At 46.6% G+C, this 16,220-nt stretch overlaps 1 pseudogene; it reads left to right on the forward strand.

Moving 5' to 3' along the window:
- The first annotated feature begins 233 nt into the window (after positions 1-233).
- Positions 234-471, forward strand: LOC142451278 (COX assembly mitochondrial protein 2 homolog pseudogene; annotated as a pseudogene).
- The last annotated feature ends 15,749 nt before the right edge of the window (positions 472-16,220 follow it).

A 16,220-nucleotide genomic window follows, 5' to 3' on the forward strand; every position in this document is an offset into this window, starting at 1 on the left:
CTAGTGATCATGGGTTAGATCAGAGTGTGAGAGCAGATTCATGGCCATTGGTGCCTCTGAGTGACAGTGGTTATACTTGGGGTGAGTGGGATTTAAAATGACAGAGGCAGGCGGCCTGGCTTTGGCCTCACGCGCCTCTCCGTTTCGCGGCTCCGCCTCCGAGGGACAAGGCTCCAGGCCTCTGGGGGTGGCAGCGAGCGAGTTGCTCTGCTGTGACCCTTCATTTTCTAGAGATGCTTCCTGACTTGTCTCCACGCCTGCACACTGAAGAATGCACCGCCTTTATGACCTTGCTGAAGGAGGGCCAGAGAAACCTCAGCGTTCTGACATTTTGGGCATTGCAATGATCTTGATCGGGAGATGAGAAAATGCCTGAAAAATGAGTACGCGGAAAAGAGGTCCAGGAACAGGGAGCATGGTGATTTGATGTGAAAGAGACTCTTGAATCCTCCAGAGGAGTCTGGGAAATGAAGTACATTTTCTCCTGAAGCCTCCACCGAGCGAAGACCTCAAGACTCTTGGTTGAGAATCTGTTTTATTTGGTCTCCACGATCCTGTGACTGCAAAGTGTGACCTACTTTTGAACTTGAAGAAGTGGGGAGCCCAGGACTTTGTGGTTGTCAAGTGGCGCCTTTAGCAGTAGTGGTCTGCCTCCTGCCAACACACTTCTAACATGTGACCTTCGCCGTCTACAACCAGCTAACGTGGAGTAACTTATCTCCCTCAATAAAATAACTTATTTAAAATAAAATAAAATGACAGAGGCAACTGGGGTGTATTCTGCCCTTCTCACCTGGACCAAGTGAGGAATTTCAAAAGGGCCAGAAGACAAAGGTGAGATGAGACAGGAAGGAGGGAGCAAAGAAAGAGAGGGACGCTTGAGGACATGACCAAGGGAGGAGGAGGAGAGAGGAAGGAAGAGAAATCCTAGACACTTTGCAGGTAAAGACAGTGAGGCATAAGATGCTGCTCCGAGTGCCTGGATTGGGGTGTTTCTTACTTAGTGCCTTTGGGTAAGTCACTGAATCCCTTTGACCCTCAGCTTCCCCATCTATAAAACAGACACAATAACTCTGGTGCAGAGGTGTCAAGTACAGGAGATGATATATGTAACACCTAGTGCATGTCTAATGCTCAAAACATTGTCTTTATTATTAGTATGATTATTTTTTTAACTAAGTTGCCTGAGGCCAAGGTCACAGAGCTAGTGAGAAGCCAGGGTGTCAACTCAGTCTGGCTGAGTCCAGAGCGCACCAGCTGATTCAGTGGGTGGTGACAAAGCAGCCAAGTGGCACGTACACATAGCTCACTCCTCTCCCACGGCGTACATTTATGCACATGCTCACTGTATTTGCCTGACTAGTAACCACACCCTTCTATTCTGGAAGAAGCTTCTCTCAAGCTCTCTCTGTCGGCAGGGTTCAGATGGATTTACCACCACCCAGGCACAAGAGTGACTCAAGCCGGGCTGGGCAGAAGTCACCCTGGGATTTGTTGTTGTCATAGCTGGGGAGGAAAGTTTCTCCTTGCTAAATTGCTAAGCTGGGAAAATGTAAGCCTGGAGCTACTAGGAACCATTTTTGCTGCTTCCAGGATTCATGAATGCAGCCCCGATAGAGAACAACAGTTCCCCAACACTATCGTGCAAGCACCTGGGGAGAAGATGCCTGAAGCCATGACTGGAGTGCTTTCCCTCTCGCTCGATTTGAATCTAGTTCCTGTCCCTGCAACTAACACGAGGCTTGTCTGTTTCAAAGATTGGTGCAACTGTATAGAGCCAAAACAGGGCAAGATAGTAAATAGTTTGGATTTTTCTTGGTAAATACCTTTGCTAACAAGAGCCAGAGGAGTATGCACATTAAGGGCAAAGCATCTAAGGATAGGCCTTTCACTTGACCATGACATTGGTACCTGCAGACACATGATTCTCTGCGTCAGTGCCACGGCTTCCTACAAAACACCGTATCGAACGAACACTCTCTCTCTCTCTCTCTCTCTCTCTCTCTCTCTCTCTCTCTCTCTCTCTCTCTCTCTCTCTCTCTCTGGAGCTCCAATTCTAGTACTCCTATGAGAAAACCAGAGTGGGGTGACAGGGAAGTAGCAACTAGTAATAACACATTTATTGATGTAATTCTTATTTTTAATCATTTTATTGGCAGTTCTTGCAGCTCTTATCACAATCCATACATCCATCCCTTGTGTCAAGCACATTTGTACATATGTTGCCATCATCGGTTTCAAAACCTTTTCTTCCTACTTGAGCCCTTGGTATCAGTTCATTTCCTCCCCCCTCCCCCAAGAACACATTTTAAAAGATGATTCTTTTTCTTCCGTTCAACAGCTATTTACTGCCACCTTCCAAGGGTCCAAATCAGGATAGGTGGAATTGTTCCACTATCTTTTAGACACTTGGAATTCCAGGGAACAGGACAGGAAGCAAACTCTCCTTTCCATTGCTGAGAATGTGTATCTTCCCTCTTCTTTGCAGGCCATGACTTGGCAGTCCAGGGTCTCCAGCGCGCCGTTTGCTTTGGTTACCAATGCTTTTATGCATTCATCTGCTGGGGTGTTGAGTCACTGAGTCACTGGAGAGGAATGTCTCCCACTGAATATCACACCAGAGCAGGGAGACTTCCAGCTAAACCAGTCTCTGACCTGGCAGCCCCTGAGTGGAGAAGATGGGAGCTGTGGGCGTTGGAAGGCTCACCCCACACAGACGGTCACCCCATGATGACTTCACCTGCCAAGCCAGTGACTCACCTGCCTCTCTCCCCTGCCAGCCAAATCTTGCTCATTTGGAACACCTGAGGGGAATACCAGTCCCCTGTAAGTAGTGAAAACACACCATTGTTGAGCTATTTTTAAAGGAATGACGTTTTCTGACTTCCAAGTAGAGGTAGTAGTAACTCAGGTAAAAGCCAAGAGATGGGACCGCTCCTGCTTTAAGAAGCATAAGCGAATCCTCTTTTTCAAGGGGCTGAGTAAGAATGAGGCCTATGCAGGTAGTTTACTTCCGAGTCCGTAAAACACACTGGTTTTCTTGGGTCGGGAAAGCCTTCTGGCAAAGCTTCTCTGAACTGACCCGTAAACCAAGCGGAACAAGAGTGACTGGTTCTGACCGCTTTTTAGGCGGTGGTTTATGAAGACCAGGTTATATTCTCCAGAGAAATGTGTTTTCTAAAATCAAAATGCCCAGAAGGAGCCCTAGTGGCATAGTGGGTTAATCATTGGGCTGCAGACCACAGGCCAGTAGTGTGAACGGACCAACCACCACTCTTGCTGGAGAAGAGGAGGATTTCTGCTCCCATACATTCTCAGACACCCGCGGGATAGTTCTGCTGTGCCCTATAAGGTCACTATGAGTCAATTCTGCCTCGACAGACAGCAGTGAGTCTGTTCGGTTTTAAAATGCTCCCCAAATGCTCTTCCCTTATGTAGATGGCTTGCTTAGCAACCCTTGCTCCCCACTGTGGTGGAAAAATGGACCCCCACCCTAGCTTGCTTTTCAATTAGAATACATTTCAGGTGGAAATGGGTCCACACAAATACGGGTCTCCAAAGGTGTATGTGTGCACCCACCACTCTGCTTTCTCCCCAGAGCAAAGCGTAAGGGTATTGAATGCCTGAGGTGGGCCCAGAGGATGATTTTTATTGACTGCTGCTGGTGTCCTCAGCTCCTGTTCACTTGGACCCCCGTGCCCAACAGGAAGAAACGCTGCCCAGTTCTGCCCCGTTGCCATGATCAGCTGTCACACAAGTCTTTACTGACAGCTCAGTGGTAACTGCACCAGCCAGGAATCCAATCAGGTCTCGAACCTACCACAGAGCCACCCAGCCCTCCATTCTCCTCATTAAGAAGTATGCATTTACTGACTAGGGGGCACGAACTAGTTATTTCACCTCTTTGTGCCCCAGTTTCTTCATGTGCAAATAGGGGAAGCTGCCTCCTCAAGTTCCTGTGAGCGTTGACCGTTGACCGAGGTCAGTGTGAAGAGGTCAGCCAGTGCCTGGCACAGCGTCAGCAGGCAATTGATGTTAGGTGCGTTTATGTACCTTTGTTCTCATCCCTTCTTTTTTATATTTCTTTTGCCCTGGTCTTCTCATATTATTAACATATAATTAAAAATAAATGGCTAGTTTTGATGCAGTAAAAATATATCCATTCCAAGAAATAATGGTATCGGCCACATTAGTTGGTGCCCAAGAGGGGATGTGGCAAGAGTTTTAGTTTAGGGCTCAGCCCTGGGCTCATGTTAGCGAGATGACCTGAGCTCTCTGAAAAACTGGGGAGAACGTAACATTAGGTTGGGGTAAACATCACATGAGTTACAGTAGATGCTGCCTAGGACTATATTTTTTGGAGTCCCTGGCTGGAGCAAAGGGTTAATGAACTCTGTTGCTAACCCAAATAAGTCCACACTGAGGTTACCTCAGAAGAAAGGGCTGATGAGCTCCTTCGGGAAAGTCAGGCGCAGAAAACCAGATACAGAGCGCTTCTCTTCTGACCCATCTGGGTTCCCAGTGACTCCGAATGTACTACAACTGGCAATGGTAATGATCACTCCTCTCTCTGTGCCACATGCTGTTCTGGGCACTCGGGGCAAATGCTTGGTGATATGAATTAAAACAGACATCGCTTCTTGAGAGTGGATGAGGCCAAGGAAGCTTTTTGAGAGAAGCAGAAGAAACTGCTCATGGGGAAATAAAAGAAAAATCAAAACCCCACACCTCAAATGCCTAACCGTCAGTTGGCCTGCCGCGTGGTCCCCTCTGGGCTTCAGATTTCCTCCCAGTGGTTCTGAGACCCTTGGGCAAGAGTGCTTTCCCACCTCCATCCTTGGTCCAGACCCCCACAGCCAGCGATTTCCTAAACGGGCTCAGGGAGGGGCTGGTGACCCAGTAAGCAAGAGAGTCCCCAAGGGACAGGCTCGTGTTCATGTGCTAACCTGCCGTGAACCTTTCCTTTCCACCATGTCAAAGACTCTGCTCTAGGAATGGCCGCCATCTGTGTCCCTCCCAAGCCCGGAGCCCCGTCCTAGAGTCAAACTTAGAACCCCTGACAGGGAGGGCTTGCCTAACACTTAAAGTTAAGCACAAGCTTACTTTGCTTATGGGGCAATGGGCCGCCGCTGGCCGAGCAGGGGTCACTTCCCCAGGGGCGAGTTCCCAGTCTCACCCAGGCCTGCCAGGATGCTATCCGTCTCTATGGCAACGGCGGAGAAGCAGCCGGCACACGCGGGTGTCATCCGCGGAGCCCAAAAGCCCCCGCCCCCACGCGGGCTGCGGCCGCTGGCGGAAGTGGAATTCTTCTGGGAAAGCGGCTGACGTCGCGGGCGGCTGATCCGAGGCCGCCCCCTCCGGGCAGCTGGCGCGGTGCCCCGTCCTGCGCCCTTCCGGCCGCCCGTCGCGGTCGGGAGTGCCAGACCCAGTGGGGGCCACTGCTTTGCCCGGGAGACCGGGCCTTCCCGCGGTCTCTTCCCCAGAGGCCCGCAGCCCGGTGCAGGCCGCCCGCTGCTCCCCGCGCTCCCCTCGGGGCGGCCCGGGCGGGGCCTGGGAAAGCGCGCGAGCACCCGGGAAGCCCGTCGGCCGGAGGCGCGGGTGGACTCCAGGGTAGAGTGGTCCCGCCGGGACGGTCTCCACCCCCCCCTGCTGGTCAGACGAGAGCGTTCCCCAGGGGCCTCCCGCCACGTACCTTGGTGGCTGGGTTGTCACTGAGCGCCTGGCGTCTCAAGCAAAGCAGCAAAGCAAGGCTCAGCCGGGCGGAAGGACCCAGCGATGCTGGGACCCAGTCAGGACCAGAATTCACACGGACACCTCGTGTTCTAAGGGCCCGCTTGACATGCCATTTCCCGGCCAGGCCTTCCTCCACCAACCTTTATCAGCTGCTCTGCATATGCTCTGGGAACCGGGACCTCAAAGGATTCTCAGGCTTGCCTTTTGCCCTCTATCTCACACGTGCGCGTGGAGTTTTCCAAAATCCACATGCTGCGGAAAGCGGCAACAGACTGAATAGAGAAGCAGATAGAGCAGAATCTATTTTAGCTCGTCTTCCAAGAAGTCAGACACCCAAAACACACAGAACAGCCCTGGTCTCTCCAGTATATTTTGGGGTTGGAAAATAAGCTTATTTTTCATGAAATATATGCTAATAGGTAATAATTCATTATGACTTCTAAACGAATTAACAACTATCTTAAAATACATTGGTTCTAATTTGGCAAATACAGCCCACATAAGGAAAACTCATTAGGGTTCTCAGTGTTTTTTTTTTTAAAAATCATTTTATTGGGGACTTATCACAATCCATCCATCCATCCATTGTGTCAAGCACATTTGTACATTTGTTGCCATCATCATTCTCAGAACATTTGCCTTCTACTTGAGCCCTTGGTATCAGCTCATTTTTCTCCTCCCTCCCCACTCCCTGCTCCCTCATGAACCCTTGATAATTTATAAATTATTATTTTGTCATGTCTTATACTGTCCGACATTTCCCTTCACCCACTCTTCTGTTGTCCGTCTCCTAGGGAGCAGGTTCTTAGAACCTTGTAATTGGTTCCCCCTTTCTATCCCACCTCCCGGTCCTCAGTATTTGGGGGTAGAATTCTCATCAATAGTCAGTCAGTGCACCTGGTGACAGCCACCACCTGTCCGTCTGCGGAGATTTACACCTTCCTATGATGCTGAATTGAAGGAACCCAGTGATTACACATGGGGCTGCCAAACCAAGTTCAGCCCTTTGAAATCACCAGCTGCTTAGAGAAAGATAGGCTTTCTATGCCTGTGACAGTGAGTCTTGGAAATTCACAAGGGCTGTCTTCCCCCGGCCCCACGTCCTATAGGGTTACTCTGAGTCAGCATCAACTCGATGGCAGTGAGTTTGTTTTGGGGTTATAATGAACTTCCGGACTAAGACAGACTAAGAAGAAAGGCCAGGTGTTCTCCTTTGAAAATCAGTCAGTACAAACTTCATGGGTCACAATTACTTTCTCTCTCTTCTCTCTATCTGCCTAATCTATCTATTAATCTATTATATATATCTATATCTATATCTATCTATCTATCTATATATATATATAATCAGCTGCTCTAAGTAAAGCAACCTGCTTACTTTATCACCATCTTCTCTTCTTCATTTCATAGTCTTTAACACTAAATGAAGGACCTGGTTTGATTCTGAATGTGCCTGTGAATCCCCTGGGGTTCCTGCTTCAGTATGCTCGGATGCCGGGAGAGGGCTGAGATGCTGCATTTCTTACGTGTTAAATCCCAAGGGTGGCTGGTGCTGCTTGTTTGGCTGAGCATATGGGCTAGTTTGCTCTGTTCCTTGAGATTGCCCTTCCTATGACCCCACCAATGAAAATAAACCAGATGGTGGTTCAAAGTCAGCAACGAGAGAAAAACTTACCGCCCGAGGACCTCTCTGCCCACCGGGAAAAGACCATTTAAAGAAATTGCCAAACTTCCCTCCAACTTGATTCTGACTCACAGGGACCCTAGCGCACAGAGGAACTGCCCCTTTGTGTTTCTAGACTATAACGCTTTATGGCAGGAATAGAAAGCCTCCTCTTTCTCTTTGGAGCGGTTGGTAGTTTTGAACTTCTGACCTTGTGTTTAGCAGCCCAACACACAACCCACCAGGGATCTATGGAAGAAATTGAGGGTCAGCTAACCTGCAAATGTGTTGTGCTCTTGACAAGTAAGGAAAGGATGGCATCAGAGATTAAGAAAAATGGAGGCTTAAGCAGCAAACTAAAAAGGAATTCAAAGAATAAATCTAAAACCAAGTATCTTTGGGGCCAAGTTACTGAATGCTATTCATAAGATAGGAATTCTGTTTATTCAGCTACCATTTCTGGATTCAGCCAGAATCATTCGTAAACCTCAGAGTACCAAACCAAACCCACTGCTGCCAAGTAGATTGTAACTCATAGTGTGAGCCATCAGCCAGAGTAGAACTGCCTCTATCTAGGCTGTGCCTCTTTACGGGAGCTGACGCCTCAGCACTCTCCCTCAGAGCACCTGGTGGGTTCCAACTCTGAACCACGCCTATAGCTGGGCACTGTAACTGGTAGGCCACCATAGTTGAATAATGGAATTTCAGCTACCATGAAAAAGGACAAAAAAAAGAAGAAGCTTTAGTAAGAGAAGTGGAGGGAGGAAGGTCTAGATTCCAGAGCTGCCTCCATTTACCTTTTGCTGTGGGGTACATAATGTATTTTAAACCAAACTGCTTGTAGCTTCTACCATCTCAACTGGGGCAGCAGTATAATTCACGTCAGTGGAAAAATGAATCTCTATGCTGGGTCTTTCCATTTACAGAGGGAGAAAACTCAAAACTAAATTCACTGCCATTGAATAGATACTGACTCATAGGGACCCCATAGGACAGGGTAGACCTGCCCTGTGAGTTTGCCAAACTAAGTCTCTGGGCATAGAAAACTCCATCTGGCTTCTGAGAAGGAGTTGGTGGTTTTGAACTATTGACCCTGAGGATTGCAGTCCATCATGGAACCACTGTGCCACAGGGCTCCTTTAAAGGGAGAAAGGAGACGGATATTTAAAAAACTCTTAAGAGTTGGGTTATACTACTGAGAATAGATCACAAATTTCAATGCCCCAGAGGCCAAAGCTGGCCGCACAGTGAGAGCCTGGTGGATTCGCAGAGGAGAAGCCACCTTTCCTGGCTAGTGGAAGCAACAAGTACTAGACTTGGGCCTATTGCTGCCACAGTTAACTGATGGTCTGGTGTGGATGGATCCTCCAGATGTTTTTGAAAAGCTTGAGACTATGCCTTAATGTTTAGCTGACCAATTTTTATGTCTCAGAAAGGAAATTAAATCATGTAAATAAACCATGTCCTTGATACTTTGCCCTGGGAAAATGCTCTGAGCTCTTAGATGTGTGTTAGGGTGAAAAGAGACCCCAATCTCAAATATAATTTAATATCAAGTCTTTTAAAAGGGATAAAAGTAGTGCAATGACACAGACACATCACCCTGATGAGGGAGGTCACTAGCACAAGATCACAATGACATACAAGATTCATACTGAGGAACCTAGTTAAATAAGGCATGGAACAAAGGAAATCACCACCAATCGTGATAGGTGGCAGATTGATACATCATGCAAGTGGGACTACTGAAGCGGGAATCAGGCCATGATTGGAGCATGTACATTATAGATAGAGTCTTACCAAATTGGGACTTTCTGACCAGTGCAATCAGGGCAGGATCGGGACCTCCAGTATTGTCCATCTAAGACACACACCTAGGCAAGCTCCTTAGAGAGATGCCCTTTCCTGGGCTGGCTGTAGAGAGGGAAAGGTAACTGACTTTCCTGAGGGCAAGATGATCTACACCCTTGGTTAATGATCAGAAGGCATTCCACGGAGGCTTCATCTACCACCTGTTTGTTTTGTTTTGCTTGCTCACCTACCTAGGGACTCTCTGCAAAAGGATTTTGGATTTTTCTAAAAATCATTTTATTGGGGGCTCGTACTCTTATCACAATCCATCCATCCATCCATGGTGTCAAGCATATTTGTACATTTATTGCGATCATCATTCTCAAAACATTTGCTTTCTACTTGAGGCCTTGGTATCAGCTCATTTTCCCCCTCCCTCATGAACACTTGATAATTTATAGATTAGTATTATTTTGTCATGCATTACACTTTCCGACATCTCCCTTCACCCACTTTTCCGTTTGTTGTCCATGCCCCAGGGAGAAGGTTCTATGTAGAACCTTGTATTCAGTCCCTTCTTTGTACCCCACTTCCTTCCACTCTCCTAGTATCACCATTCTCACCACTGGTCCTGAGGAATTTATCTGTCCTGGATTTCCTGTGTTTCCAGTTCCTATCTGTACCAGTGTACATCCTCTGGTCTAGCCGGATTTGAAAGGTAGAATTGGGATCATGATAGTGAGCAGGGAGGAAGCATTTAAGAACTAGAGGAAATTTATATGTTTCATCTTTGCTACCCTGCACCCTGACTGGCTTGTTCCTCCCCACAACCCTTCAGTAAGGGGATATTCAGTTGCCTACAGATGGGCTTTGGGTTCCCACTCCTCACTCCCCCTCATTCACAATGATATGATTTTTTTTCTTTGATGCCTGATACCTGATCCCTTTGATACCTCGTGAAGACACAGGCTGGTGTGCTTCTTCCATGTGGACTTTGTTGCTTCTCAGCTAGATGGCCATTTGTTTACCAGGATTTTGGATTTTTACTGTCATCTTCAGCCTTCTGTATACGGATTGCTCAAAATTTAATATTTAATACATATGTTAACTGGTCACTCTATGTGTGGGCTAAAGCAGACCGACACCTGAGGAGGAAGTGGGATTTGAGTTTGTTTTTTTAATTTTTCAGGAAGGAAACAGTGTAAAGGAAAGGAGAGTATTGGAAAACGGGAACAGAAAAGGTGAGGTGGAGAAAAGCCAGGGAGTGTAGGAGGCCAGGACGTAATGCTGTGGGCCTGACAGTGGTTCTCACCTTCCTAATGCCGCGACCCTTTCATACAGTTCCTCATGTTGTGGTGCCCCCCAACCATAACATTATTTCCGTTGCTACTTTATCCCTGTCATTTTGCTACTTTATGAATCGGGCAATCCCTGTGAAAGCATCATTCGATGCCCAATGGGGTTGCGACCCACAGGTTGAGAACCGCTGCTCTAGGGCTTGTACCCCAGCTACTGCTATGCCCACCCACTGGCCTTCCCAGAGGGAACTGGTGGAGCTGAGCAGGGACCGAAGGAGAGGGGCCTGTGTTCCTCTCTGGTGCAGGAGTTGAGCAGAGCTTATCAAGTGCCTGAGGTGAGGTGCCATTGAGCTAAGATGGTGGGAACTGGGCAGGCCTAGTGGTGGAGAGAGCACACTGTCCCAGGAATTATCTTGCCCCAGGAGGTAGGTGGGAGCAGCCACTATATGTGATAAGCACTGGGTAGGGCCCCTGGTGGTGTAGTGGTTATGTATTGGGCTGCTAACTACCAGGTTAGTAGTTCAAAACCACCAGTCTCTCCAAGGGAGAAAGACAAGCTTTCTACTCCAGTAAAGAGTTACGGTCTCGGAAGTGCATTGGGCCAGTTCTACTAGGTCACTCTGAGCTGGAATCCCCTCCGTGGCAGTGATTTGGGTTGGGGCTCGAGCTCTGTAAAGAGGGAGCTCTGGTAACCCGGTGGTGAAGAGCTGGACTGCTAACCGAAAGGTTGGCTTTCCAACCCACCACCACCCTTGGGAGAAAAGACCTGGTGTTCTGCTCCCACAAGGATGACGGCCTATCCCACCGCCTGGGGTCCTTCTACTTTGTCAAAATCGACTCCACGGCAACAGGTTTTAGCATTGGACACGGTGCTGCACCGTCACGCGGGCCCTGCTCTTGGTGACACTGTTTGCCGTCTCTGCTATCCTGGTGAAGTCCGTTAGCATCCCCAGGCCTCAGTGTGGAGAATTAAGAACAGCTGAATGGCTTTTCTGGCAGGGCTCCAGTGAGGAGCAGTATGGGACATGCCTGGCAGAATGACGAGAACTAGAGACATGGGAAGTGTCAGTGGCTGTCAATATTCCATTAGACTGAATCACAATAAAAAAAGAAACACAACCAATTACCTTGCAGTTGATTCCAAGTCACGAGAATCTCATGTGTGTCAGAGCAGGACTGTGGCTGTGAAAACCAAGGTTTTCAGTGGCTGGTATTTGGAAAGTAAATCACCAGGCCTTTCTTCTGAGGACTTGAGTCTCCAGCCTTTCAATGAACAGCTTAGTCCTTTAACTGTTTGCGTCATTCAAGAACTTCAGCGCTTGGGGCTAGTATCTTTATTTTTCTCATATTCTTTTTTTTTTTTTAAGAGAATAGATTATTTTATTTCTTTAACATTTTATTAGGGGCTCATACAACTCATCACAATCCATACATATACATACATCAATTGTATAAAGCACATCTGTACATTCTTTGCTCTAATCATTTTCAAAGCATTTGCTCTCCACTTAAGCCCTTTGCACCAGGTGGGGCTAGTATCTTAACACACTGTTTTATCCAACCATTCAACACCTGGAACAGGCACACTACCATGTATGCAAACTCAAACTCACAGCCAGCAAGTCGATGCAGACTCCTAGTGACTCGACAGGGCAGAGAACTGCCTTTTTATAGGAGTAGAGAATTCCACTCTCTCCCACAGAGTGGTGATTTCAAACTGCTGATGCTCCCAGCCCAATTTGCTGCCACTACGGCCCCAGCGTGGTGCTCCTTCCAATTTGCACAAACTTTATTCAGAATACCTCCACGAAGGAAAGAAGTCCAGGTCCTGTGTTTGTTGTTGTTCATAGGGGCCTGCAAGTCAGTTCCAGCACAGAGCAATCCTATGAACAACAGAAAGATACGCCCTACGGACCCGCACCATCTTCACAATTATTCCCACTTCTCAGCCCATCGTTAAAGGGACTGTGTCAATCCATCTCCACGATGTCCTTCTCCAGGGACTGCTCTCGCCAGGCAGTATGTCCAAAGTACGTAAGATGGACTCTTGCCATCCTTACCTCTCAGGAGAACTCTGGCCTTACATCTTCTTCTAGGTCAGATTGGTTTGTCCTTTAAACAGCCCATGGTGCCTTTGGTATTCTTCTCCAGCACCGCAATTCAAAGGAATCAATTCTTCTTTGGTTTCCTTATCAATGTCCAGCTTTCACATGCATGTGAGGCAATGGAGAGTACCACGCTTGGGTCAGGTAAATCTCAGTCTTCAAAGTAACATCTGTGCTTTCCAATACTCTTAAAAGGTCTTGTCCTACAGATTTACCCCATGCAATGCAGCCTTTGATCTCTTGACTGCTGTTTCCATGGGCATTGACTATGGTTCCACGCAAGACAAAATCCTTGATAACGCCAATCTTTCTTCCATTAACATGATGGTCCAGTTGTGATATCTTTACATTGTGTTGTAATCCAGTCTGAAGACTGTAATCTTTGATATTCAGAAGCAAATGTCTTATGTATTCCTCACTTTCAGCAAGCAAGATTGTGTCATCTGCATATGCGTATTGTTAATAAGCCTTCTGCCAATGCTGAAGTCAGATTATTTTTCTTATAATCCAGCTTCTCTGATGATTCACTCAGCATACAGATTATTCAATCGATATTATTCAAGATTATTGAAGTGTGACAAGAGGATATAACCCTGACACACACCTTTCTGATTTTAAACCATGCACAACTATTCCCTTGTTCTATTTGTGCAACTGCTTCTTGATCTGCATACAACTTCTACATGAGCACAATCAAGTGTTCCAGAATTCCCATTCTTCTCAAGGTTTTCCTAAGTTTATTATGGTCCACAGTCAAATACCCTGACGTAGTCAATAAAACACAAATAAACATCTTTCTGGTGTTCTCAGCTTTCAGTCCAAAGCCATGCAACATCAGCAATGATATCCCTTGTTCCATGTTGTCTTCTGAATCAGGTTTGAACCCCTGGCAGTTCCCTGCCAACGTACTACTGTTCTCGAATGATCTTCAGCAAAATTGTGTTTGCATACAATATCAATATCATTCTATAGTGTGACCACTCTATTGGGTTTCTTTGGTAAGGGCACAAATAGGGTTCTCTTCCAGTCAGTTGACCATGAAGCTGTCTTCCAAAGATTTTAATGCTGTCAAAAGGTTTGCAGTTGTTTCAACAAGTTGACGAAGCACTGTAAGAAAAAGTATGGAACAATAAAAATACCATGTTCCAAATTAGAAGTACTTTGTCCTAAAGGGATAGGGGTATTTTAGCTAAAGTCTCAAGAATCAAGACAAGTCAGCCAAGGAAGATGATGGACAGTGGGACCGATTCCACACAGAAGGATTAGCGATGAGAGTCGAGGAAGGACACAGGATGGTCACAGAACACTGGGAAGTGCAGTGTGGTGAGGAAAAGCCAGGAAAGGAGCACCCAGGAATTGTTTTCCCTCTGGACAACACACTTGCTTATTCTTTGAGGGTAGCAAGGGCTAGCCTACGACAGTTTGTTGGGAAACCTTAACCTATGCACCTTAGAGCCATGATTCTTGTCCCTTCAGAAGTTTTGTTCTCCAAACTCTAAAGATCATTGAAAAGTGTGGGATTATAAAGACACTTTCCCCCCCACCTTTGTCTCCCCCAAAGACATACCAAACATGAGAGGCTGTTTGCCAGCATATAGTGGGAGGTCAGATGCTTAAGAGACATCCTCCCTGAAGGCAGTCAGTTGTCAGACTACTAGGCCCTGCTCCCTGCTGTTAAGGACAATGGGCTACTTCTCCCTAAAGGTTTGCGGCCACTAGCTTGGTTCCTGTAGGTGGGGTTTACACCCTACTGATAATGAAGATTTCTATGGGGATCCAGAAAACAGGTCAAACCTGCTCAGTGACATCCAAAGTTAGGCTGCCATTCTGAATCTAGGATCCGCCCTTCTTGTCACATGTGTGCCCCCAACCCCTCCCCTTCCTATTGTGTGGCTATCCCTAGACTGCCCCCCTCTCATTGCTGTATAACCTGTAGTGCAACCCCTTCCTGTGCCATAGGTCTTTACCTGTAATTAGTGGCTTGCACTCCCCAAAGGTATATAGGCCTGGGTGAGCAATAAAGAGCTCTCTCAGGCTCCCCTCTTGGCCTCTCACAGGTTCCCCCTCTCCTCTCCTGTCCTCCCTCCCCTGTTCCCTTTCCCCTTGTCCTCCTTCCCCTCCCCCTCTCTCCATGTGGACCACCAAGCTGGGCTGAGGTCAGCATGCTACTATGAAATGTGTCTGACTCCATTATTACAATCTCTCCTCTATCTCTCATGCTTTCTAGAACTTTACTAGAATCTTTATATATTTTAACTGTACAGTTGTGCCTGTCGAACCTGTGATTAGTTGGGGGAGCGGGGGACTGGCATTCCCCCCACAGAAAAGGAACATGATTTGTATCCTTCAAGAATGCCAAACTTCTGGTTTTGACATTATGTAAATCATATCCTTCAAGAATGCCAAACTTCTGGTTTTGACATTATGTAAATCAGGACACAGTATATGAATATATATGGATTATTAGTCATTTAAAGCGGCTATTACAGAAACACGACAAATAGGAATTTATTTTATTACTCTTTCTGAGGTTAGAAATCAGAATGTCGGTGTACCTCTTAGAGAAGCTTCCTCTCTCTTTCAGCTCTGGGGGAACATCCTTTCTCTTCAGCTTGTTGTCTGATTCCTTGGAGACCTCCATGCAACTTGACATCCATCTTCCCCCATTTCCGCTTACTTGTTCACATTGTTTAATCTCTTTTATGTTTCCAAAGAGATCGACTCAAAACACACCTTAGAGAAGCGGGCAGCCTGTCCCTGCATGGCAAAACCACTTGATTAGCTATATAGACGCCCCCCAATGGGAGAATTCATCCTGTAGCTTGATGCTAAGCAGGCGTTTTTGACCGAATTGCCTTTCTGCCCTTGGTAACCGAGGCCTTGTGCTATCGATGACCTGAACTTCAGAATTTGGCTTTTTGAGGTATACAGCATTGTGCACAGGTCACATCAAAAGGATCTGACTTGGAGAAGACTCTAAAGGTACTGGATTTTACCTTCAACAACCTTCTTGCAGATTAAAGGAACTGAAATTCTCCTTTAGACATGAAACTGAAACACTAAATTGAGAAGAAGCAGGTGATTGGGATCCCAACTCCATAGTTCATAATCATTGAATTTTGGTTCAGATCTCTTCGCAACATTGTCTTAGATCTGCAAGGCATGGTTTTGCCTTACCTGAATGAGCATTATAAAAATGTTTGCCTCATGAAAAACAAAAGATTGACTCAAAAACAAACCATGCAGTACTAATGCCTCATTAACATGAAAAAGACAGCTCATTTCCAAATGAAATTGTGACCACAGGCATATTGTTATTAGCTGTTGAGTAGATGCTCTTTACTCATCCTGACTCTATGTGCAACAGAGCGGAACACTGCTCACACCACAGGTATGAACACATATTTCTTTTGTTTGTTTTTTTTAACACATATTTCTTGGAGACACAATTCAACCCATAGCCATATATCATCGAAATTAGAAACTAAACCAGAATGGTGCGTAATGGTCTTTTTCAAGTTTTATTGAAGCATGACTGACAATAAATTACACATCTTTCAATCTGCTGAGGTTTGTTATATGTGCGTACCCTGGAAACTATCACCACGGCTGCGAGAATGAACTCCATCA

This window comes from Tenrec ecaudatus, chromosome 6 (assembly GCF_050624435.1).
Source record: "Tenrec ecaudatus isolate mTenEca1 chromosome 6, mTenEca1.hap1, whole genome shotgun sequence".
NCBI lineage: Eukaryota > Metazoa > Chordata > Mammalia > Afrosoricida > Tenrecidae > Tenrec > Tenrec ecaudatus.